At 44.8% G+C, this 26,514-nt stretch overlaps 1 long non-coding RNA gene across 1 annotated transcript; it reads right to left on the bottom strand.

Annotated features, from left to right (window-relative positions):
* Positions 1 to 14,159: 14,159 nt before the first annotated feature.
* Positions 14,160 to 16,778, bottom strand: LOC119087729. Its single transcript, XR_005091211.1, has 2 exons — positions 16,451 to 16,778; positions 14,160 to 14,479 (listed from the first exon to the last, which is right to left on the bottom strand). It is a non-coding gene; the product is annotated as an uncharacterized LOC119087729 (long non-coding RNA).
* Positions 16,779 to 26,514: the final 9,736 nt, after the last annotated feature.

The following is a 26,514-nucleotide window of genomic DNA, read 5'->3' as shown; positions in this document are numbered from 1 at the left end:
AAAAATACCCATCCTCCAGATATTACCAAATCTGCCCAGGGGCCACTCTGCCTCTCACATGAGACCTACTGCTGGAGAAGTGCCCTTAGCGCAGTCGCTGGGTGGTAATGTAGAGTTATTATTTTACTTTAATTGTATTTATTTTATTTATCGTATGTGTGCCTCTCTCTCTCTCTCTCTCTCTCTCTCTCTCTCTCTCTGTGTGTGTGTGTGTGTGTGTGTGTGTGTGTGTGTGTGTGTGTGTGTGCCACAGTATCTGTGGTGGAGGTCAGAGGACAACTTATTCTTCTACCATGTACTATGTGGAGTCCTGGGATTGAACTTGGGACCCCAGGCTCCACAGTAAGTGTCTTTACCAGATTGCTACTATCTTGCCAACCTTGGAAATGGCTACTCTTTCAAATGTCCTTAATACTTTATAACCCACAAAGCAGTATCTTGCCTCTGAACAATTTTTCACTTTACTGTTTGTTCAGGGCAGATGTAAGGCCCTCTGCCCAGTGTGTACATTGAGGACTTAACCGCAACTACCCTCAAATGTGACCGAGTGAGGTCTTTAAAGAGGAAATGAGGTTAAAATAGGGCCACAGTTGGGCCTGATATACTATGGCCAATGTCTTTATAGGAGAAGAAAATCAGGGTACAGGCAGCCACAAAGGATGAAGAAAAATGTAGAAGACAGCCAGCTGAGAGACGAGAACACAGGCCTCAGAAGGAACCAATCCTGCCAGCACCTGACCTCATGACATTAAACATTCTTCCTCCAGGATGGCGAGAAAGCAAATGTCTGCACTGATGTCACCCAGGCTTTGTGTGCTGCTTGGAGCAATCTCTGAGCTGACCTGAGCGTCTGGGAGCCCAGCAAGATGCACTGTGCCCTTGCTAGAGTGATGGAATACCTGGCAACAACTCAAGGAAGAAAGGGTTTGTTTGGGTTCAGAATTGGAGGGTACGGGGGAAGCCATGGCAGCGAGAACTCGGGGTGGCTGGTCACATCGCATCTGCAGTCAGGAAGTGGAGAGAGATGAAGGCTGGGACTCAGCTGGCTTCTTCACGTTTCCTTTTTGTTCAATCCAGACCCCCAGCCCATAGGGCCGTCGTGCCCACATTCAGAAACCTTTCTGGGAAGGCCCTCAACACAACCAGAGATTCTCACCACCTCTGAGTCACCACCACAGGGGCTCAGGAATCCCTCATCTCTAGGATCAGCATGAAGAGGACACCTCCTTTGAATGTAATAGTTTTATTTGCCAGGGATTTCCTCTTACTTTATTAGCTTTTGTTGGAGGTGGTTTTTGTCTCAGATTTGGACATTAGCTAACGTGTGTGCTTCCTAGTGACAGAGGAAACATCTGTGGGTGGAAGCATGAGTTAACAGATGAGTTAAATGCTCTATCATCATTGTCTGCTTCCTCCCTTTTTTGTTTCAATCTTCACAGCATCCTAAGACTTCATATAGACTTGAACATTTAGATAAAATAAGTCATTTGCTCTTGGTAAATAGCACAGTACTATGCATTATTTGGCTTATCATGTTGCTGAATGTATCAAGAACGTCAGAGACTGACTGTCAGCCAGACACATAGCTACACCATAAGGATTATGTACATGTCTCAGAAAGTCTGAATATGAATGCATTGCCAAGGCCTGTAGGTCTGTAGTAGAATGATCGGTATGTGAGGCTGTAGGCTCCATTCCCAACACAGAAAACAGAAGTAACCTGAGGCTCACATACCCAGCCCCAGGTCTTGGGAGACTGGGGACATAAAATGTTAAGTTTAAGGCCAGCCTAGGCTACATAGTGAGACCTTACTATAAAAAAATTAAAACATAAATTTTTATAGTGGATAGTGGGGCTGGAGAGATGGCTTAGAGATGCAAACATAAGGACTTGAGCTTAGATCCCCAGCACAATGTAAGAGCCAGTCATGGTAGCATGTGCCTGTTACCCAGTGTTAGATGGGCAGAGATGAATCCATTCAAGGTGCAGAGCTTGCATCCATCTGGCCTAAATTGCAAGATCCGGGCTCTCTGAGAGTCTCCAAAAACAAGGTAGAGAGAAGTAGAAGACCCCCACACCCAACTTCTAGGCTACACACACACACACACACACACACACACACACACACACACACACAGGCACAGGCACATGCACACATGCATGCACAAGCAGGCATACAGACACACACACATACACGTACATACATACACTCATACACACACACACACACACACCAAGGCAAAGTGCACATACATGCACACACATAACATATACACACTCCATTCACACAAGCGAATGCTGAAAGATTTGCGAAGGTGTCCCACTTTGTAAAGATGAGCTCTCTTCCAGAACTGCCCGCCCAGAACTGAGGCTGCGTCTAGGGAACGCAGTCCTGGTTGCTGCCTCGCTGGCTCTTCCATCATCTCGCTTTGCTGCTATGACCAGATGAAGTCGGTCATTACAGTTGACGTTCACAGACTCCATGAAACAGGTGCACAACCCCCACTAGACACGCTACCCTGTGCACAGACCCAAACAGATGTCCACAAACCATCCCTCCTCATCTTCATTACAGTCTGTGGGAGAGGGGTGCAAAGATGACTACAAAATCCAAAGTCACTAAAATCTCAGATAACTCGTATTTCCTGATAACATGATTCTCTCTCTCTCTCTCTCTCTCTCTCTCTCTCTCTCTCTCTCTCTCTCTCTCTCTCTCTCTCTCTCTCTCTCTGTGTGTGTGTGTGTGTGTCTGTCTGTCTGTCTGTCTGTCTGTCTCTCTCTCTCTCTCTCTCTCTCTCCACACACACACACACAAAATGTTCAGATTTTGCTTGGACTTTTAAAAAACGCCAACAGTAATAAGCATATGAACTATCTTTAGGATTTATGGTATGTGAGAAAAAACACAAAGTTCCATAGATTTGTCTAATTTTTCCCCTAAGAAAGATGTATTGTGCCAGTACTAGCAATAAGATGAAGAAAAACCATGAAATTCTTCATGTTATTATATGAAAATTGTCACACTGCTAGGATACCCTCATTGCCCACGAGCAGCCTCAGACAGAGTATTTATCCTCCCATTTTTCTTTCACTTTCCTTGGACAGTAGCTTTAGCCTTGTGCAGTTGTAAAGTCCCACAAAAGAGTGTTTACTTTATCTTGTCAGAGAATGCAGTCATGAAAGAATCATAAACGCCCTGTGTTTATCAGGTTGTCTTTGCATACCAGTTGTCATACCAGGAGATACAGGCTCCTATTCGCTCTCCCTCTCTCTGCCACTAAAGAAAATGAAATGTCTTGTTGCTCTCTTCAACAACAGCAAACAATATCAAGAATCCTAAGTTATCGGGGAAAGCCTGTCTTCCCATTAGTACTATGTTAGTGATAAACAATGCTTTATGCCCCATAATTAAGGTACAGGTAATGAGCAATTATGCAGATCATGAATTAATTATATTTAAAATACAGGCCATTATAATCAATACTCACCACAGTCTCAACTACACTCTGGAATTAATAAATCTAATTAAAACTTTCAATTGGCAGGAACCTGTTTATGCCACATTTCTCAAGCATCACAATTAACAGCTGTCTGTGATTAATGTATTTCATGTCACTACACAGACACCAAGGATTTAGGGGTACAGTGCTGTCACATTTGTTGAGCTAGAATGGTTAAGACATACCTGTGCTGGGGTGATCCTTCCTCTTTCCAGCCTTCTCCCCTCCAATGTGGGTCAACTGGATCTTTGTTGGATGCTGAACCTCATCCTTCTGGACCAAATTTTGGAAGCAATTGTTTCAAAGACAGGTGGGAGGGAACAGTCCTTGGTGTGTGGTCAGCTGGTGTTTCCCTTTCCTGAAGAAGGCTTTGGAGGACCTCCCTTCTCACCAGTCAGCCTGCACTTCCAGAGGAGGGTGACCTTCCTCTTCCCTCTTAGCTCCAACTGACAGATCTCAAGATTTGCTGGCCACAGCCTTATTTGAGGATGCTGCATAATCTCATCACAGGTCAAAAGTCACAAAGGTAACTATGTTGTGGCCTTTGAGGACTGTATTAGTCTGCTTTCTCCAGAGGAATAGAACCCTATATCATACCTGAAAGGCTGAGAACCGGGTAATCGCTCAGTCCACAAGGCTGGGTGCCTCAGCAGCTCTGGTGGTCTGGCCTCAAAGGCCTGAAGGGTTCCTGGAGAGCAGCAGGTCCTCAGTAGGTGACAGGCATCCAAGAATGCTGGTTCTGATGTCACTGAAGGAATCAGCATCAGCAACCGGGTGCATTAACTCCACAGCCAGAGGGAAAGCCAAAGGAGCTAAAGAGGATAACCTTCCTTCTTTGGTGTCTTTTCTTATCTGTGCTGATACCAGGTGTCATTTAGGGTGGATCTCCCCACATCAATAAAGGCAATCAAGAGAACCCACCTCCTACCCAGCCCACCGCACCCCCGAGACCTGCCCATAGGCCAGCCAACCTGATGTAGAGAATCCTTCCACTGAGGGATTTGTGAAGTTGCTGGCACCGTATGGCATGAAACAGCTGCACATTTAAGACACTTGTCACTTCTGTGCAGTCATTTTACCAAATCATCCTTAAATTAAAATCTTGGCCAAAATAAAAGGTAAGCAGTTGGACAGGGTGGAGAAAACCCTTAAATGAACCCCAAGTGCACTAATATCTGCTTTTAATGGGCTATTCAAAATGCATATGTGTTTGTAGCAGCTATACCTTTGATGGTAATGTCATCGTGTAAAGGCTGGGATATAGTTTCCTCACAAACTCCTGCTGACAGAGGGCAATATGGACCAGCAAGAGTCTTTGTGCTTCCTGTCAACTACTTTCTATTTGGTGGGTAGGAAGAGTGTCTTCCAAAGACAAAAACAGTGATCCTTGGGTGGTAGTTTAAGAAGAACCTTCAACAATGTGAACCCTTCCTTAGACTTGTTTTGGGTAGGCAACTATATATTTGTAAAAGATGTTTCTGTCCTCACAGCAAGAGCTATGTCCCTTTTCCATTAGCCCATCCTCAGCTGATGGAAAGGATGCTTGAGATCTGGGTAAGAGTTTGGTGGTGACTTGAGAGGCATAGATCTCTTCTCCCATTATTAGGACATTGTGTTTCAAGAAATTTTGCAATGATTGTCTGATGCCAACACTAGCTTTCAACTCTATTTGAGAAGACAATAAGGGTGTACTCTACTACAGCACTTCCAGCATATGCACCAGCTCCATAATGTTCCAAAGTGCCTAGACTTCCAACAGAGGTGATTTTTCCTTGAACTTGATGAAGCTTAAATCTTCAAGCTCCCGTTTTCCAACAGGTTCCTTCAGATCCTTTAATGGGGCTGAGGAATGTGAGCAAGTGGTCATGAGTTTTTGAAGACTGTTGAGGTTCTCTCTACTACTGCTGTGGGCCCCTGTCTTTCCCCTGCTAAACCTTTCTCCTCCTGCAGTTGAACTGACTGCAGTGTTTGGGTAAGTTGAATGCAGATACAGCAATGTGGGGTCTGGAAGGACTCATGCATCTACATTACTTCTGTGTATAGCTGCTTGTTTGCCACACTGCTGGCTGGCAGGGATGACTTAAGACATTCTACTGCTGTTTCTTATTGCATCTTCCAACATGCAACACAGAAACTTTCACAGGATCAGAATTTCAGGAGAAATATGAACATGTCCAATGGTACATGGAAGGTTAAAAAAGTTTAAAGCTTGTAAAGCCAGATGCTACTCTGAAACTCCTTTCTGCCATCAGAAACATACACATCCATTAACATATCACATAGTATGATGAATTCCCAGTCAGTATGAAAGTCATACATGCAGCTTAACACACCCATCTTGCTTTTTCCTTTTGCAGTGAATAATAAGAAAAGCAGAAAGTATGAGAATTCATGTTTGTATGTCACAAGGCTGTAGTAGCCCATCACCCAGCCAATTCATCAGGATGTGAATTTTCATATTGTATGCATGCTACCAGAAGGATCTCTATTATCACTCTAGAAAACGGAATAATGATATTGTTGATCATACAGAATGCAGACCAAATAAAGGACAGGTAGTTTTAATTGGACTAGAGTGATACGTTAGAATGCTAATTAATAAAAATTTTTATTGATGAAATAAGATTTTTACATGTATATGATATTTGTTGGTCTTTGGCATTGCATATTTTTTATTTCTTTCCTTATTCTATATAAATATTTGCTTCCAATGCTAATTTTGCATGTACCTTTTTAAAGACACCATCCAAATATTGTATGAGTCTTTAAAATGTGGGTCCACCTCCTGATTGGGTCATCATCCTGGGTCATCCTTTAACCTTCATATCAGTCTCTAGGGCTTTAGCTGATGCTTCAGGAAGACAATGACTCATGAATGTCATAAAATTTTAATTAACCAAAAGGATAAGTTCTGCAGAAACAAAGAAGTCATAGAAAGAAAGACTTGGGAACTTCCAAGTTCAAAGTATGACTAAAGAACTTTCCAGAACAGGAATTCTCTATCTATACATCAAGTTTCTCTGTGTCATCTGCACATTGGAAAACTAGTGTCAAAAGTAGATGGTCTGGGGACAGTCAGTCCAGTCCTTCCTCAGTTCCTTTGCTAGATGCTCCTTGCCCTGGTGGAGTTTTAGGCCATTTTGACACGAGCTCAAGAGAAGGGGGAACCACAATTGACAAAGAATAATTTTTTTGGCAGATAGGCAAGCCTATGGAGCATTTTTTTTAATTAGTGATTAATGTGGAAGGGCCCAGTCTATTGTGGTTGGTACCACCTCTGGGTGGGCAGCCTTGAGATAAATAAGGAAGCTGTCTGAGCAAGCCATGAGTAGCAAGGCAGTAAGCAACATTCTTCTGTAGTTTCTACTTCAGTTCTTGCCTCTAGGTTCCTGTCTGGAGCTCCCACTATGACTTCCCTCAGTGCTGGACTGTGACCCCAGAGTCATTAGATGAAGTCCTTTCCCCCATGAGTTGCTTTTGGTCATAGTTTTGTCATAGTCACACCAACAGAAAAGTACCTAAGACACTCCTCCTCCCTTCACTCCGTATGATTACACTGAGAATCCACATTGTTTACCCTTCTCACCTTTCTTCCCCAGTGAGAGTAGAGTGCCTCAGAAGAGGGAACATGATCAAATCAGGACTAGGTCAATAAGTGTCTTCCTTGGATGTTTGTTTTAGGGCTGCCATCCCAGTCTCATTCTGCTTGGTCTTGTGTGCAAATCACTAGAAGCTCTGGAGCCTTGGGAGGCCACTTGCTCGTGTTTGATTGTAGAAACCAGGAAGCAGAGCCACTCAGCAAAGGGAAGGACATACATGGGGAAGAGATGAATTGCTGAGACCCTGCTGTCCTTGGTCCACAATGTTTATCTTTTTCTATGTCCTTTTCTCATGCCCTTTGTAATTTACTTGGTCTGAGTGTCTTCACAGGTTTCTGCAAGAATTATCACTAATTTTTCCTACCCTTATGAGAAAACTCAGCTTCTTTGGTCCCTGAGCCCTGACATCTACTCTCTGTCTCTAAGGATTTGCCTACCATAGACACCTTGTGTAAAGTAAATAATATAATATGTTCTTTTTTGACTGGCTTCTCTCAATTTGCACACTATTTTTAATGTCCACCTACACTGTACCATGCAATAGTACTTCATTTTTTAAATTTCAATTTATTCCATCCATTTTGTTTGAGACCTAAAAGCATCCTTTCCCCTTTCTCCTTGGAGATTCCACACATGCTTCTTCTCAGCCTGACATAAGGTCTTCTTTGGACCTAGATTCGTAGCTGTCTACTCAGTTTCTTCGATTGATCCTAACTAAGTCATAAGATATTGTTTGGTGAGAATTCCTGAAGGAGGTGAGGCCAGCATAGGGCAGGGAAGGGGAAGTCTTCGCAGTTGAAAGAAAATGGACTAGAAGGTGGAGAGAAAAGCCACTGAAGACAGCAGAACCAGAATTAGCAGAGATATGGGTCATATTCTGAGGCACTGGAGGGAAGTGGATAGGCTGAAGTTTGGGGTATTTGAGAACAAAAGCAATATATACGGAGAAATGAGGTGCTGACTGTGGGGTAGGTTGGGGAGCAAAGACCAACTTCTCTCTATGTCTCCGCAGATCACATTTCTGTAGCAGGACAAAATTACATCAAACTGGAAACAGTCACTTTCAGCTTTCTCTTCTGAACTGGCCTGTACAACCTTGATTTCATTTAGCTAGTTGCTTCCCAGTGTCCCAAAGAGTAGGAAAAGCACAAATATCATATGTGCCAGTACATCTCTACTGCTGTGAAACCTACCCGAGCCCACTGCTCTTTGAGGTGGGGTCAGAAGGGACACACTCATGATGCTTGAGATGCAGTGATCTCAGTAGGGTTCCACCCCCCCCCACACACACACACATAGTTAATGGATAAACAAATGTGTTCTTTAAAGTTGAGTAATCGTTCTGCTTCTTTGTTGGTTTGTTTGGGCGAGGATGCATCTCACAGACTGATAATAGAGATCAAATAGAATGTGGTTGGTTTGGGAAAAGATGTTAAAGAATATTCTATTATTCCCAGGTACTATTTCATTCATATATTGACCATAGAAACTCATTGAATACTTATGAAGAAAACACGCGGCTGTGATTCACTGATATTGAACAAATGGAAGATTGTGCAGACCTTTCCATTCAATGACTTTATTCTAAATAATATTCCACAATAATTCAGAGCAGGCCCTTCTTCTCAACTGAGAGAATGTCACCAACAGAAGTACTTCCCTGACATCCTTGAAGATCTGCACACAAATATCGATTTGGCCATCCTTTGTTGGTCAGGTTTGAGAGGTGTATCTTCTTTTGGCCTCTAGAAAACAGTATTGGAGAAGAGATAGACCTGACATCCTGCTCCCATCCTTGCCCTGAGATTTTACTCTTGCCTTATGTTTAAATAAAAATAAAATAAAAAAAAAGCACGTCAGAAATAACCCAACGTAACTGAACAGATTGGTACCTTGACATGTGGTGCTGCCCACAGCTGGACCTCACAATCACCCAATTCATATTTTAGGTTCTGACACCAGAGTTTGCAGTATTTTACCATTCTCTGTTCTATGTCAGCAGCTCATGGTACAGCTGAATATCAGCCCTATTTAAATCTGCAAGAAAATAGCTGCAGGTGACATAACCTTTCGTGTCGTACCACTGTGTACATACACAAATAATTGGGGCTCTTGACCCTGTCTGGGCCCATACAACTGTAAGTACAAACTTGACATTTTGATACTGCTGCTAGCCTTTCCCGTTGTTATTTTCTGTTTCAATAATCCATTGCAGGTAGAAAAATGAAAGAAGGAAGCATGAATGATTAATGCTGTCAAGCTAAAATAATGTATTTAGAAAAATCTATAAATCTGTTATTTGTGGCATTTTAAAACGGAACACGACAGTCCTCAGTGCCACGCCGCCTGTTTCCCAGCAGATGAATGTGAGTGCTGTGCCGCCTGGGAAGCCTATGAGGCCAATGGGCCTCTGGAGTCGGGGCTGGATTGCTGGGCTGCGGTTGGCCTAGGATGAACATGATGGGAAATTTGGGTTTCTCTTAATACAAAGGTCAAGAGCAAAGACTCACATGAGTCTTTTGTTGAATTCCTCTTCTATTTTGCATCAAGATAAAGCTGAGTTACGCTTCTCAAAAATTTTGGTCCTCCATTCCCTGGGTTCTGTACCCCAGTGGCTCCCAGACTGCCTCTTGTTTCTTGCCTATAGCCACCCACTATTGGAGTGAGTTCAAAGTCAAAAGGTCAACCTTCAAGATGATCAAGTTAGACTTACTGGAGGCTCTGTACAGCTCCCAGCAGTCTACTCAGTGCTAATCCTTGCTTTAGCTCATGAATCTCCTGTCCTCACTGACCCCAAAATGAATTTTCTCAGACTCCAACACAGATACTTTCAAACCCTCTCCAAGATGTTCACACTCTGTAGAGGTTAACAGCTACCTACAGTATGCCTTTCCAAACTCTGGTCTCTCTACTGTAACCCAAAGAGTTCTGATTAAAGTAGTACAGCGCCTACCAAAGACCCCATTAGCTTCCCATGTAGCACATTAAATGGCTGGATTGATAAAATCAATGTATTTGTCATTGGCTTGGGAAGCAACTCCAACAATGGTCAATGCACATCAAAGTCATATTATCCACCAGCTCCAAACTGTTTAGTACCTGGTCAGAGTTGTCACATGTGCTACCATAAGTAGCATTGTGGACAGGGTGAGAAGACACCTGGATGGTATGGTTGCCCTAGGAGTCTCTGTTGGGGATGGAAGGGTGGACAAAGGTCAAGGAGAAATGGTTCCTGTGGAAATCTTGGGTTACTGTCAAGAAGGATTTCCCCAGGGAACATAGATGTTGTTGTAGAGAGGGTCCTTAGGGCATAGGCCACACTCAGAAGGTGTCTCTGTGATCTGCTAGCTGGTCATTGAAGTAACCTCAGGGTCTTGGAAAAATTCTGGCGGGTAAAAGGCAGCTGACTTTGTTCCATTGACTCTGTTCTGCTGACTGACTAATGTTATATCTTAAAGCGATCACCCTAAGGTGGTAGGGAGGGACGTAGATATTTTAGAGAATCAGAGGGCTCATGTAGTGAACATCTTTTAAGGGCATTGTTCAAGCAGTATTGAAGAAGCCTGGTCATATCAGATCTGCAAACCAGTATCTGAAGTCAGTTCTCAGACTGGCTGGTGTCTGATAAGAAGACAGGGAATAGAGAAAAGACACACAATGGGCACAATGGGAGCTGGAGCACTTTTAACCACAGTACATATCTTCTCTGCCACTAAGGACACAGTCTTGTTGCCATACACTGTAGTAGGCAGAGAATAGAGTAAATATAGCCTGCACAGCACAAAGCCGCTCTACAGCTGGGTCATTAGGCAGGTGGCATCTATAGGTCAGCCTTGTTGTTACTGCAGGCCACACAGTCTGGTATCCTACCCCAGATCCACTCTGGCAAAATGAACAGCCCTACCAGGCCTCTCTCCTGGGTCTGTCATATATATGTATCTGGCCAGCGAAGTAGAAATGGATTTTAATCCAGTTTGTGTTTCTGCATTAGTGAAGCTCACAGATGCCCAGGCTGTTTGAAGATGTTCGTTTCGCTCAGGTGCTGGGCCTCAATAATTTAAAATTAACTCAACTCTCTCAGCATAAAAAGTAATGGATCTGTCAGAACCCAAGTGCGGAATGCCTAATTTAAGATTTTACATGCTAATTCTGAATAAATGGAGGTGTCACGAGAAGGAAGGGTTCTCTTTTTAAGTGCATAAAGGAAGACCATGAGTTAGTGGGGACCATTAAAGGCACACCTTTAGTGTCTCAGTCTTCATGAATGCCAAACTCAGACCCATGTCCTGAAATCTGTTTTCAGAAACCCCCAGCACAGAAACTCAGAAGTCCCTATTGAAAAGATCAATGGCGTTATCGTTCAGAGAGCTCTGCTGTATGAGTGTGGAGCACCTTCTTTGATGTGACCCAGAAGTGCTGGAATCCAGTGCAGGTAATGTATGCTTATGATCAAACTTCTGTTTGGCCTCAAAGCCCTCAGGCTGGGGCCACACCTAAGGGTGGAGGAGCTTGGACCTTTCCTCCCTGCAGGGCTTTCTCTCTGTGCCTTTGGAAGAGGGATGCAGTGGGAAGTGGGGGGAAGTAGGAGGTTCGTGGAGAGTCATCAACCCAGAGATGGGATTTCCAGGAAACACTAATACATAAATATTACTTTATGTGCCCCTGACTCAAAATGCCCCTTGGGTACCTGAAAAAGCTTGATAATGTTCCATATCCCCAACTTACCTACACTATTTTGCCTGGCAATTTGGGACACAACAGAAAATGGAGGTCATGGCCATTCCTACCTTCTTGTTGGAATGCAAGTTTGTTCAGGATATAGAGCTTTGACCTGTGGTTTGTCTTATCTGTGCTCTGACTCCCCATCCTTGGCACTTTGTCCTTCTGGGTTGAGACCAGGAGGTCACACTGATTTTTTTTTTTTTTTTTTGTACTAGTTAACTCATCGTTGTGCTAAACCATCTGAAAGAAGCACCTTAAAGGAAGAGGATTTATTTGGGCTCAGAGTTTGAAGGGATACGGTCTGTCATGGTGGGGAAGGCATGGGAGCAAGAGAGGCTCATGGCTGCTGCTGCAGGAGCATAAGGCAGCTTGCTTCCATCTCTCCGGATCAAGAAACAGAAAGAGTTGGGCCAGAGGAAGAAAGATCTCCAACCCTTCACACCCACTCTAAGTGACCCACTTCTACCAGCTGTGTTCCAACTGTCAATAATTCTACAACCTTCTGAAATGGTTACACTAGCTGGGGATGGAGTTTTCAAATGCATGAGCCTGTGGGTGGCATTTGGCATTCAATTACAAGTAATGACAGTGGACAGCTTGGGCCTGGCATCCAGCTTGGCTCCAGTCTCCTCAGCCAGTTCTCTCTCTCTCTCTCTCTCTCTCTCTCTCTCTCTGTGTGTGTGTGTGTGTGTGTGTGTGTGGTGTGTGTGTGTGTGTGTGTGTGTGTGAATCAGCTCAGGCTTCTGCATCCAGTCTGAGTCATGTGATGTAATGGGAAAAAAGAAAGAGTCTGGGGTTAAGGGCTCTGATTCATCCCTCGGCTATGTTTCCCTTATAAGTCATCTACAGGCTCCTTATGAACCATTCACTATTAGGGTTACTTGTTTCCTACAGCCGAGCACATAGAGCTGTGAAATTCCCAGGGCTGGATGTGGCCCAGACCCTTGCCTTCTCACTGGCCTGGACCCCGTAATGTCATGATGCACAGGAAAAGTCCACAGAAAGAGAAGATGGGGCCGGTAAAGAGACTGCCATACTGCTTGACTCTCTCTGCGTGTGCTGGCCCGTATCTGGACATTTCTGAGTGCACGGTGGGCAAATATAATACATAGCTTAGGAGTCCTTGAAGGAGGCCTGTATCCCTCACCAAGAATATGGGGCTTTGAACAAATGGTGGGGCTACATGGAGACTCTGGTGACTCCTACCATCCCGGCTGTCACTGGTAGGGTAGGTAGTATTCAGAAAGAGAAAGCTGTTGGAGCCTTCCAGGGCTACACCCCTGCATGCTTGACTTCCAGTGGCAGAGGCAGAGTATAGTTGTAAGTTTTTCTGTGTCCCGGCCTGCCAGTGGTCGGAACAAATCTCTCCCACTTGCATCCCCCAAGTAAACACACAGAGGCTTATATTAATTATAATTGCATGGCCATGGCTCAAGCTTTGTGCTAGCTATCTCTTATATCTTGAATTAGCCCATAATTATTAATCTATGTATTAACACATGTTCCATGGCTTTACCTGCGTCCCATTACATGTTGCTCCTTGGGAGGCTTGCTGCTGTCTCCCTCCACTCCCCCACCACCCCACCTTCTTCTTGTCTCTCTCTTTGAATTTCCCACCTGCCTTTAACCCATCAGCAGAGTGCAAAGGAGTCATATTCCAAGGATCTGACCATATCTCCTGTTTTTATCTTAAAATGAAAAGAAGGAGAATCAGTATTCATTCCCCTGTAGACCCAAGGAAACTTCTAGAGTCTAATTTTTCAGGTGTGAGCAGACCCCTCTTTCTTTCCCAAAGTAGGTCTCAACAAGTAAGTAATAACCTCCTCCCCGCATAGGGTTCATCTCTTCCTACCATTTCCTTGTCCCTTCTGAGGATTTTAGTGCCACATTTGTCATTTGTCATGGCTTCTTATCACAGGACTCTTCGAGGACATACCCGTGTCTTTAATACTCTGAGCTCTTGGTAGGATGAGACTGTGCCCTTCTGATCTCTGTAGCTCCAAGGGCCAGGCTGAGTGCCGAGCATGTTGTGCCTGCAAATGTCATTATAAAATGAATTCCTGACTACATCCATACACTCGCTATGTGCTTCATGGGATGAGATGCAGATGGTAGGTTTTAAGTGGGGAAAACAAACGCTGGAATAACTGCTCAGAACATTTCCAGGAGTTTCTCTCCCCAAAGAGTAAGAAATTGGAAAATGCCTTTGTAGAAAGCAGCCTGCTTCCAGGTCCACACACCTGTAGGGCATGAACATTAATGAGCTTACTCCAACCATGTTCTTGGGAAATGCAGAATTCATTGTTTGAAGGAAAATAAATCAGTATTCAGAATGGATTCAGGAGAAGATCTTCAATGGCTTTATTGCTCTTAGAGGCTAGTCTTTATAGACAGAGGGATACCTTCAAAGAGCTGAGTGTTTAGGACAAAAGGTAGTTAGTAGATCACATCTCAGGAAGATGGGCAGACCTGGCGTCTGGGAGAATGGTGATGAGGGTGGTAGGCTGCACAGCTCTTGGCGTCTTGCAGGGTTGAGGCTGGGATTGTTGGCTGTGGACAGCTATATCTTCTTGCCAGTCTGCACCTACATTTCCTGGTGCTGTGCCCAAGCCTTCAGTGAAGATCTGCAAAGGTCCCAGCTTGCTCCTCTGTGAGTTCTAAGCAGACAATTAGTGGTCAGTCCCACCTCTGCCTAATGGTATGGCATTTGCTGTGCAAAGATAGTGTGTCTAGCAGAATAATTCACATGCATCCCCAAAACAGTGAAAGGCACCCGAGCCACAAGAAAACCTTGGAGACTGGCTGAGATGACTGGCTGAGGTTGAAGGTTGGAACAAGAATTCCAGTGTAAGCTGCCAGAGCCAATGGAACATGGAGGATTTAAAAATCTGAATATCAATACGGCCTCTATGAGTCTTCTTTGGCTAACCTCAGATGAATGAAGCCTCCAGTGCCCATCCCTTTAATGCCAGAGCCTGTCCTAGTTCAACAGTGTTGTACACTTTTCAGATTCAGAGTGTTTGAATCACCCTTAGACAAGGATTCCCCAAGGCTACACCTTCTCATGCACTTGCTGGGAAAGATAATGGCACCATGTAACTCCTTGCCTATGATACCCACCTGTGTGCCACACACGTGAGCATTCACACAATTCATCTTTCTGTGCACACACACTGACCTTATCAGCTCAAGTCCTAGAACCTCCACTAAATCCCCCCCACACATTAGACTCTCTGATATCTCCTCCCAAGGGGAGCCACACCCTCATGTGGGGTCACCATCTGCAGCCTCAGATTGACTGTGCTTCTTCATATGTGTCAGGAGAATGGTGCATGTTACTTTTGGAGATCAATGCAGCAAGCTTCAAATAATGTATATCGTAAAAAAAAAAAAGACTCTCAGCCATGTGCACAGAGAACACAAACCATTTTGTGCTGAGAGAGCTGCACTCTGCCATCTATTTGTTTGTTGACTGCTGTCAAATATAATAAAAGGAAATAAATCTCTGTGAACAGAAAAATTAAGGCACATAAATGTGCTATTGTTTTTGAATTTGTCCTGGACTCATAAAACAGTACTTCCCTTCCCTTCCCGAGTGGTCAGATAAATAAATTAACTCTAAAGTCGGAAAGAAAAACACGTCCATGGAAAAGTGCTCTGCAGGGGCGCGGGGCCTGATCTGCACACAGTGTTCTACTTTCTCTTGCTGGCTGCCTCCCTCGGTTCTCTGCAAAGTTCAGGACCACAGGAAAGGGGCCTGATGAGTGTCCCTCTGGCTCCAGATCCTCTCTCTGACCCTGAGTCCTCTTCTCCCCAGTTTCACCTTCCTGCCTACAAAAACACCAAATCCCTGCTCAATCCTTCTCTCCTTGGTGACTCTGTTCAGTCATTTCCTGTTTGCTACCAACGTGAGTGCTCCCTCTTCACCAGCCACCACTCCTACCTCCTCTGGGGAGCATTGTTCTCCGAAGGCTGCTGCATCCCTACTCTGTCCCTTTGAGATACAACATGCCCAGGAATGTTTCCACCTCCTTCACTGGCCTGGGGCACTGGGACAACTATATCTTGCTTAATCTTGGACCAACAGATGGGAAACCACCCAGGGTCTTTGACCTGGTTTGAAAGATTCTGGGCTGCAGCTGACTTTCCAGGGTACAATCTCAGCTATGTGTTAGACTACCTGGAATCTCACCTCACTTGCCTTAACACTTTTCTAGACCTTTTACTTCCTGATTCCCCACACCCACGCTACCCTGGGCACATCAGGAAGCAATTCTTGAGGAGATTCCTGAGCAGAAAGCTTCGACCCCAGATAGACTTCTGGAGAACCTTCCTGGATTACTTAATTTTCTAGTTGCTATGACAAACTGCCTGACAAAAATAACTTAAGGAAGGAAAGGTTAGTTTCTTTTGAACCATGCAATTTGAAGATGGGGTCTCATGGTGGGGGAGGCATGGTGATGGCATCCCAACACAGGTGGTCACACTATGTGCACAGTCGGGACACACAGAAAGATGAGTATTGAGCCTCAGCTCATTTTCTGCTTTATTTTCAGCTTAGGATCCCAGCCCATAGAATGTCATTGCTAACATTCAGGGTAGACCTTCCCACCTCAGTTAAATCTCACCTGAAATACTTTAGCTGACACAGGCAGAGGTGTGTCTCCCAGGTGATTCTAAATCCCAAGTTGCCCATGAAGATTACCCATCAAGCTTCATATAAGAAGATCACGTGGGCAATTGAAGGAGAAGCTCCAGAACCCAGCCAAGCAGGTCTGTAACAAGGAGGAAAGGGCATGACCAGGAATTGCTTTCTTCTCCTTCTTCCTCAGAAGCATCAGCCACCTTGTGACATGTCCCCATCAGAAGCAGGACTGAAATGGGTGATATCAACACTTCCAGGAACCCACGGGACCTCCTCAGCTACTCCTGGCCACATCTCTGGGCAACCCATAGGACAGTGGAGTGCCCTGGAGGGAGTCCCTGAGTTCCTGGCTTAGAGAGAACTTGGAGTAACTCTCTAGAAAGATAAAGAAGCTGTGGTAGAAGTCCTCACTCCATGCTGGTAAAGATGCTCAAAGGATGGTACTTCTCTCATGAGGATTATTTTTCAGCCACTGTTCTAAGTGTTGTTAATTTACAATCATCACTTAGTATCTATGGGAGACTGGCATCGGAACCTTGGTGGAGACTCCAATCTAAGGATGCTTAAATCCTTTGTATGAAACAGCATAATGTGTGCCTGTAATGCATTCATTTAATCCTTACAGAAACATACTAAGAGCTACTGTTATCCCATTTTATGAATGAGAAAATGTATATTCAGAAAGGCTCAAAACCTTGTCCTAGGGAGAACAGGGCCAAGAATCAACCCCCAGCATTCTGGGCCAGCATCTGAGTTCCCATACCCCTCTTTGCTCCCTCTTGGCCTATGACAAAATGATGTGCTCTATGTTGTTAGTTCATAGTTCAGACTCTTACAGACACATGAAAGAAACAGATCATCCTATGCAGTCACATAGGGGCAAGTCCTTGGGAAAGGAAGCCTGGCCCCAGGCTGCTGAGACCTTGCTCAGTGGGTGACAATAGCCCAGAGGGCTGAGGTTCAGTGAGGCTCTGTCTTCCCAGGAGACTAAGAGCAGGAGGGACCTATGAATACAGTAAAGGGTGGGAGTAAGAGAAGGAGGGATGGTGGTCCTTAAGGACCTGGGACTGGGACAAGGGCAGAGTGGAAGAGGGCTGTCTCCATGTGTGGGAATAGTGGGCTGACAGTTTGAGATGCTAGATGGACCTTGGTGCTGAGTGAAGAGGTTGCACAGGACAGGTTGAGTTGTTCTTTTGTAGACTGAACATCAGCGAAGAACTGTCCCAGGCTTTGTGTGCTCGCACTTACCCATCTCCCTCTGTTTTATCTCTCTCTATTTCCTACAGCCTAACACTTCTGTGCTGTGGGATGGTCTGTATGTCAAATCTGTTGCTCTGATTGATCAAAATAAAACACTGATTGGCCAGTGGTTAAGCAGGAAGTATAGGCAGGGCTAACAGAGAGGAGAAAAGAAAGAACAGGAAGGCAGAAGGAGTCATTGCCAGCCGCCACCATGACAAGCTGCATGTGAAGATGCCAGTAAGCCACGAGCCATGTGGCAAGGTATAGATTTATGGGAATGGATTAATTTAAGCTATAAGAATAGTTAGCAAGAAGCTTGCCACAGCCATACAGTTTGTAAGCAATATAAGTCTCTGTGTTTACTTGGTTGGGTCTGAGCAGCTGTGGGACTGGTGGGTGACAAAGATTTGTCCTGACTGTGGGCAAGGCAGGAAAACTCTAGTTACAAATGGTGCCCAACGTGGGCAAGAGTTTCCACCTAAAACCTGAGAAAAAAAAAGATTCTAAAATGGAGCTTAAAACAGTTCCTAGTTGTTTCTCTCAAGTTAATGGCAGCCTGCGTGTTTGAGCTACTATGGCGGGTTCCTGGCATGTGCACTAGACCTGCAGTATGGCGGGAATGAGGCCTCTGCAAATGGCACATTAAGCTGCATGGTGGATTTAGCCTTTGCTAGTACAAAACAAAAAAGAGGTTTCTGGGCTACATGCTGCTTAGATAAAAGCATAGACCTACGATGGCTCCCAGAGCTGGCGGAAAACGTACCACCGCCATGTTGGGAAGCTGAAGTGGGTGGAGCCAGCAGCCACAGTGCCATTTCAGGCTTAAAAGGCTGCAGTGTAAAGCAATAGGCTCAAGGTAATATAAAAAATAAGCCACATAAAGATGGCTACCACACAGAGAATCTGGATTAAGTTCTCTTTGATATTCGTAACTGAAGAAAAACATTTGATTGCAAAACCTGTTGAGTTATGCCAAAATGTATATTTTAAATGTACCTTGACTTCAAAATTTGGATATAAGGATATGTTGCTTTGGAAAAGAGGCTCTGCTTTTGTTTCTACAGAAATCCAGAGGCTATGGATTTGTTCCAGATTAAGATACATCAGGTTTGACCAGCCAAGACCACCTGAAAGGTCTCTGATGACACCATGGCCCAGATGATCCAACATCCAGAATCATTTCAAGGCAACTGGCTCAGACGATACAGCCTCACGAACTACTCCATGATCCTAAAATTTTCTTTGTGTCCCCATAAGATACAGCGCCCCCCTCCAGCAGGAAGTTGTAAAAGAAGCTACACCCAAATTCCCAAATATACCAAGCTGGCTTTGGTATAAGTTAAAACCTTCCTTTTTGAAAAAAAAAATTAGGGGAAGTGCTATGGGATGGTCTGTATGTCAAATCTGTTGCTCTGGTTGGTTAATAAATAAAACACTGATTGGCCAGTGGCTAGGCAGGACTAACAGAGAGGAGAAAGGAGGGAATAGGAAGACAGAGGGAGACACTGCCAGCTGCTGCCATGACAAGCAGCATGTGAAGATGCCGGTAAGCCACAAACCATGTGGCAAGGTATAGATTTATGGGAATGGATTAATTTGAGCTATAAAAATAGTTAAGAAGAAGCCTGCCACAGCCATACAGTTTATAAGCAATATAAGTCTCTGTGTTTACTTGGTTGGGTCTGAGCGGCTGTGGGACTCGTGGGTGACAAAGATTTGTCCTGACTGTGGGCAAGGCAGGAAAACTCAAGCTATACTTTTGTCTCCTGTGAAATGGGTGCATGAGCCTTACAGTTTCACTGTTCCCCACTGTGATGACTCCTACGGGCAGAGTTGGCAATCTCTTCTCCTGCTCCTTTCTACTGCCTGTTTGTTTCTTGGACTCAGGATAGAGAGAGGGGATCTCTGTTCTCTACAGTGCTTTGGGTTTATTGTTCTGTTGTCTAGCAGATTAAATCATATGCACACATAAGCACATACATGCCTTTACACACCTACACACACACACACATACACACAAGACAACTAACCAGCGCCAAAATCCATTCTCAAGACAGTGCTGCCTGACATACAATAGAGAAAAAGAAATATTTGCCCAACTGCTCCATAATTTGAATAGAGAGGCTCTTACAGTTAATTAATAACTCATCTGTCCCCGAATTCAGTGACACTCCATTGATCCATCTTTCTGACATCACCCCCGCCCCCAAAGCCTTCCTACCAGTTACAAAAAATGGTCATGTGCCTTGCTCATGTTGATGTCCATGACCGTACTAAAGACTGGTCCCCGAGGCAGTGTGTGTGTGTGTGTGTGGGGGGGTGTGCTTTGGGAAGTGACTGGGTCATGAGGATCCTTTCCTTATCAATGAAGGACAGTTTGCTGGTGGTGGCTGTGGAAGGCAGATTCTAACTAGAATAAGGTAGACTGCCTTAAAGAGAATATCTTGTCCTCCAGTCTCTGCTTTGGTTGGCTTCCCTGGCTTTCCTACCACCACCGAGGAGTGTAGCCAGTCAGACAGGACGGCAGCTGGAAATGCTGATCAAGACTGCTCTAACACACACCACTACCCTGTAGGTTGTCAGTCAGACACTTTGTTACAGCGGAGGAAGCCACTGTACCTCCTACGGGAGCCACTGTTGACTGGCCAACCAAGAGCCTTTCCCAAGCTCCAGCCCCTGTCTGTTTCTTAATAGTGATTTCTAGCTCCCACACACATAGAATTATCAGAGAGGTTTAAGTTCTGAACAGCCCAATATTAAGAAGGGAGACCTGATGGTAAATGTCTCATATGGGATACTTTTCTTCCTGATTTAAAAAACAAAAAACAAACAAACAGAAACAAAAAACAAAACAAAACAAAACAAACAAACAAAAAAAAAACAGCGCAGAGGGGAAGTATGTCAGCAGGGCAGCAGGGAGCCTATTTTCTTCTTCCTGCTTTGAAGACAGATTTAACGCCTGGAGCTTCAACAGCCATTTTGCCACCATGAGGCAAAAATGTATATAGATGAACATCGAGCAAGTTACTGAGTTGAGAGGATGAGAAACCCAGAAAAATCCTGAAAACTTGGTGGTTCTATGGCTGAGCTGACGACAAGGCTGGAGACATCTTAACAATAAACACCCTTGATGCTTAAGACACAGTTAATCTGGTTTTCTGTTACTTAGAGTGAAAAGCTTTCTCATCTGACAGACACATCTTAATGGCCACTCTCTTAAGCTATGCAAAGGCCCAGCAAGAAGCTTTGAAATGGCTCTTCATAAATACTCCTTTAAACTAGCCACGGGACATCTGCATTTCTGCCTGGAGTGAGAGAAAGACACAGGCAGTCCCTTGAATGCTTATCTGGTGTCCTTAACTAAGCTGTTTAACAGGAAGAATGCGTTTTTTATGCACCTCATCTCCTAAACAACACCTTAACTGTCTCTCTGTGTGGAGAGGATGCTGAGCAAATTCCTGAGGCATTATGCTGAGCTAGGCATTTGTTAGCTCTTCTCTTAAACAATTGCCCTCGCTTCCCACTTAGCTCTCTTCTTCTTTGAACATGGCACTCTCCAACACTCTGGAACTTCTCAGGTCAGAGTTGACGTCTGTTCATCTCTTGTCCCCTGCAGTGCTTGGCGGTGTATGGAGCACTGGGGATGTGCTCAGTATAGGACTGCTGGATGAGAGGAGACAGACAGGGCAAACACATCACCAAGTCCACCTAGACCTGTCACGTGCTTTAGCTGAGTCCGGCTGTTTTAACTCACCTTCCAGTGACTGTTCAGCAAGGAGACCTAGATGAGAATCTGCTGGGTTCTCGAAGAGGGTACAGAAACCAGCATCTTCTGCTTTCTTCCTCTCCATGAAATTTCTGAATGTGACTGAGGAGCAGCTGCAGCCATTTTGTATACTTTGAACTAAATGCCTCTTAACTGACCTGTGTGCTACTGAATGAGAGGTTTTATCCCTGCCTCCCTCTTCAGTCTCTGAGAAGCCATGGAGTTTCATTGAGAAAAACAGAGGATTTCCTGAGTTCAAAATGAAGAAGCTTGTGAAGGAGACCCAGGTCCCCAGCTGGCTGGCCTTCCCTGTGCTGGCGGCGATCAAATTTCCTCTGTCTGCTAGTCATTTCCCAAAAGCCCAGCAGTGGCTTGATCTGCATCTTGAAAACTTGTAAGGATATGCATCCATGGCTGACCAGCCAGGACATACTACCCAGGCTCTTCCCAGCAGTTTGTGCTTCTTGGTGCTCCCAGCATAGCCGTCCTCCAGGGCAGGGAAAGCAGGGCCTGTGAATGCCTGAGCATCCCAGCAAGGGTCCTAGGGAATCAGGAGTGTGGAGGACTAGCCTGTAGCCCTGCCTTCCCAGGCACTGGGCAGCATGTTGCCTAAGATTGGTGGCTTTGTAAGTCTCAAAACACACCTGCAGGTGACAGAGAAGGTCCTCGGCTGGGCTGGATAGGGCACCAGACACCTGAGTTCTTTTCGTGTCCTTGGAGAAGGACAGTCTTGTTTCCTGGGGTCTTCTGTGCTGTCCTCAGAGCTCACAATCTTGGTAACCTTCCACTCACACTAGGCATTTGATGCAGTTTGGATGATGGGCTTTGTGTCATCTTCTCCTACAGGAGAGAGTAAGTCAAAAGACCTCTCATTGTCATTCCTCAGCATTTCCTCACACAAGGCTGGCCCGGGAGATACAGGGAGTGTGGCCATGACCCTTCGGTTATTTTCTAACCACATGCTACCCGGCAACAGGGGCCTTCCGATCCCACAGGCCTGGTGGATAATGGGGAAGAGCATGGCATTCTGGGCAGAAATCATGGAGACATCCACAATCATGGAAGACTTTCAAAGTGACTCATATCTTGAAAGCAGTGTTATTTTACATCTAGTCAGAGAGGGTAATATCAAACTCATGAAACATTTACTAACTTGGCTGCATAAACAGCAAAACCACCTCTCTCCCATTAAATATTTTTTTCTTTTTTGCAAAAGATATTTTAGTAAAATACTGCAGCTTGCAATTTAATTACAATGAGTAATTAAAACTTAGAGCATAATCATTTTTGGCAAAAAGTCAGTTTTTGTTAAAATTTTAAGATAGAAAAAAGATGCATATTACGACCATAATACTGTTAGTAATTAAGATAAATGCATCAATTATTAAAGATGCAAACATGTCAAGCAAGCATAACTAATTATTTGAGCATGTTAACAGTTGTTTAATGTTAACAAGCAGTGAATTATTAAAGACCCCATGTGTCACATTCTGGACTGCACAAAATAGAATGTTCTGGAACGCTTTATGATTTTCAGGTTTTTCCTTAGATCTCCTCTGTCGGGTTACCATAAAGTTAAGATAACTTGCCTTTAAAATGGATTTCTAAAATAATTAGCTGTAATCAGGCTGGGAGAGACCACGTCTCAGAGTTTGTGCGGCAGAGGGGGAAAAAAGCAGCAGTAGATCCCAGGAAGAAACTGCAGACCAAGCACCATGTCTGCAGGAAAGATTTATGTCATTTGGGGGAAATGTTTGCCACTGAAGGTTCGGCAGAGGGGCAGAAACTGGAAAATGTAGCATTGAGTTGGTGAAAAAAATAATAATAACAATAATTTAAAAATCTGGGGATAAAGCAGAGATTCAGCGGCTCAACACACATTTCCTTCCCAGCTGTATGCTTCTTCTTTTTTCTATTTAGAGGCACACCTTGAAAACAGCCCTTCACGCAATCATATAATCAAGATGCCAATTAAGACACTTGTATAAATCACATGCAAAGCAATGCTTGGATTATTTTTGACTGTCAAACCGCAAATCAACGCCGGCAACGTTCTCACTGGGATTCAACCAGTCCGGGGCTTTTCCTTTCCCTAGACACAGAGCAGAGGCCCCTGGGGCTGGAGGGGGGCCGAGGTGGGGGGGGATGTGCATCTGTGTATGGACCTAGAAATCAGTGAGGAAACATCACATTGGGGTCCTAGAGCCCAAAACTTTCTGCTCCCTTGAGTCCTCAGCCTCCAACCTTGACCCTGCAAACAGGACAAAGGAAACAGTGAGCTCATGGAGCCTGAATGGAGCTTTGAGGAACCTGGCCTGTGGAGGAGGGTAAGAAGAACATTAACATAATGGGGGTTAACTCCTAGCTACCCTTGTCTGGCACCCACAGAAATAGCTGGAATACACTGTGGTCCTCAAAGAATGCACCCTTTGAGCCCACCAAAGAGCCTCCTGACCCAGAGGCAGCCACCCTCTCCTTGTGTGCAGTCAACCACTGTTTCACTGTTTCACAGGCAGGGGAGTGACCCTCCTCAGAAGCTTTGGATGTCCAGCCCTCTGCCCTGCACGAGGATGTCAGTAATAATGATCCCACAATACACAGCCTGCTTTCAGGAGCGTACAATGGCCCAGAGGAAGGATCACAGTAAGGAACAGTGACACCCAGGAGGAGAGTGGGCCAGTTGGCCTCCCCCTGGGTAAGAGAAGGAGGGTTTTCCTTTGGTCATCTATCCAGTCTACTTCCCAACTTTCCCAGTGTGCTGGTGGAGCCAGATCCTGTCCCAGGGACAGGAAGTGAGGCAGACGAAGAACCTCGGCAAAAACCCACATTGAGATTGCCAGTCTGATGGGAGCCAAGAGCCTAGCTGGCAGCCAGCTATAACCTTTGGTGAAGTAAAGACTGGAGGTTTGGGGGAGCGGGTGCCCAGAGGTAGGGAATAGTCAGTTGGCAAAAGCTTGCAGAAGTAGGTATGCCAGCTTCCCTGCCCTTTCCCCTGCAGGTGCAGGCGTCAGAGTCAGCTTCTGGGGCCAGCATCCACACACAGTCAGCCTTTTAGCCCTGTCAGAAAACAGGAGGGACCTCTTTTCTGGGAGATCCTTCTTTTCTCCTTCAGACTCCTGCTGTCTGTCATATTCACTGGCAGGTGTGTGCTACATAGACACTCAACCTATTCACTCCCTGCAAAACTAGACAGAACTAGATTCTAATGACACTAGAAAATCTCATCCCTACTCACTCAGGCATAAGCCCGGAAGAAAAGACCTCAGAGGAAGAAAAGACCTCAGAGGAACTCTGCTTGCTGGCTTCCTTTCTTTGGCTTGCTCAAACTGATTTTTTTTTTATACAGCTGCAGTCCATCCACCTGCCTAAGATGTGACACCACCCATAGTGGGCTGCTTCCTCCCACTTCAACATTAATCAATAAAATCCCCAAACAGACATGCCCACAGGACAATCCAATGGAGGCAATGCCCCAGTTGAAGTTGCCTCTTCCCACCCTGGCAGCAGGTAGAGAGCCTTATAAGAGATGGATAGTCTTGGCACTTCTGGTCTGGATTTGGCTGGCACCTCTGGACTTAGTAGATCCACAAGGACCACACTTCTCTACAGAGATGGATGATCAAAGGATACCAGGCATCCTGGGAGAGAAGAGAAAGCATTTATGTTCAACAGGCCTGTGTCACCAGGGAACGTGTGAATCTCTCCTAGGGGAAGACCACAGACTCTGATATCTATGTGCCACACAGCAGGTAACTGTAGATGTAATGGTCTTATTAAATAAGAAACAAAGAGCCAAATGCAGAGTCAAAAGCCCAAGAGGTCAGAGAAGTAGCTAAGAGCTGAGACTAAAAACCCTTTCTTACCCCTCGCTGCCGCTGCCATCCTTCCCCTCATACTACAGGTAACCACTCCAAACTATTATTTGCATACCTGAAACATGTCTCCTCGGGGACACAGCTTTGCAGACTGAGTAGGCCTTCTCTTTGTCCTATCTCTTTCCACCAGAAGACACAGAAGTAATAAGATGATAACAATGGATAATGGAGCAAGAAGGTGGATGGAACCTGGGCCTTCAGATAAGTACATCAAAGTGAGCTTCCCAGACATGAACATGTCTCTATATATGACAAATTTCCATGTGTCTGTCATTATATTTTTGGATCTGTTTGTAATAGAATCTGTTCCTGACCAGGCACTGACCACATCACTCTTGCACTATTCTTAGAATCCATATGAGAGCCATCAGATGTAGTCGCTATGGGCTTGGATAGTGTGACTCTTCCTTCTCCCCTTATCTGTTACCTGACTCCCCTGTATCTGCATTTTTCAAATTGCTCTTCCTTTATTCCATTTTCTGAAACACCACACACCCCTCATACTTCCAATACACATGAACACAGACGGGGCCTTTGCCTGTGTTGATTTCTCTTTGTGTGAAGTTCCTGAAGTGTCAATCACTAACTATCCTTTTGCATGTCAATGATTCATGTTTTTCTGGAAATTTCTTTACCAAACCACACTCCAGTTCTTTGCCTGATGAATTCTTACTCATCCTTGTAATCTGTTGCTTTCTAGGCCCTTCCTTGAACTTGAGTCTGCAGACTCGGTCAAACTTCCCAGTACCCACTTGACATGTTTGTTGTGACTACTTAGTTAAGGCTTACATTTATTTGGTGATATCTTATCACCATTCAGAAGACTAGATTAGAACTAAAGAGTAAAATAAATTCCATACTTTAAAATACAAAGGCAAGATGATGTGTGCATCAGTGCCATTAGGGTGTTGTGTGGAAATCATACCAGATTTCCTTGGGAAAACCCAGTATCCAAGAGAAATTCCTTGAAAAGCATTAAGTCATCCAGCCAGGCAGGGTGACAGATTGAGCTGGTGTCTGGTATCCTGCCCCCCTGTCCAGTATCATTTCACAGGGATACCTCAGAGTGGGAGGTGCTCCCCTTTGTTCAGCAGCCCTGGTAGCAGGTCCAGGTGAAAATCCAATCCACACTTACAAGACACCTCCAGCCGAGCTGGCACTCCT

The sequence above is a fragment of the Peromyscus leucopus genome, chromosome 1 (genome assembly GCF_004664715.2).
Source record: "Peromyscus leucopus breed LL Stock chromosome 1, UCI_PerLeu_2.1, whole genome shotgun sequence".
Lineage (NCBI taxonomy): Eukaryota > Metazoa > Chordata > Mammalia > Rodentia > Cricetidae > Peromyscus > Peromyscus leucopus.
This window is presented reverse-complemented; position numbering and strand designations above follow the sequence as displayed.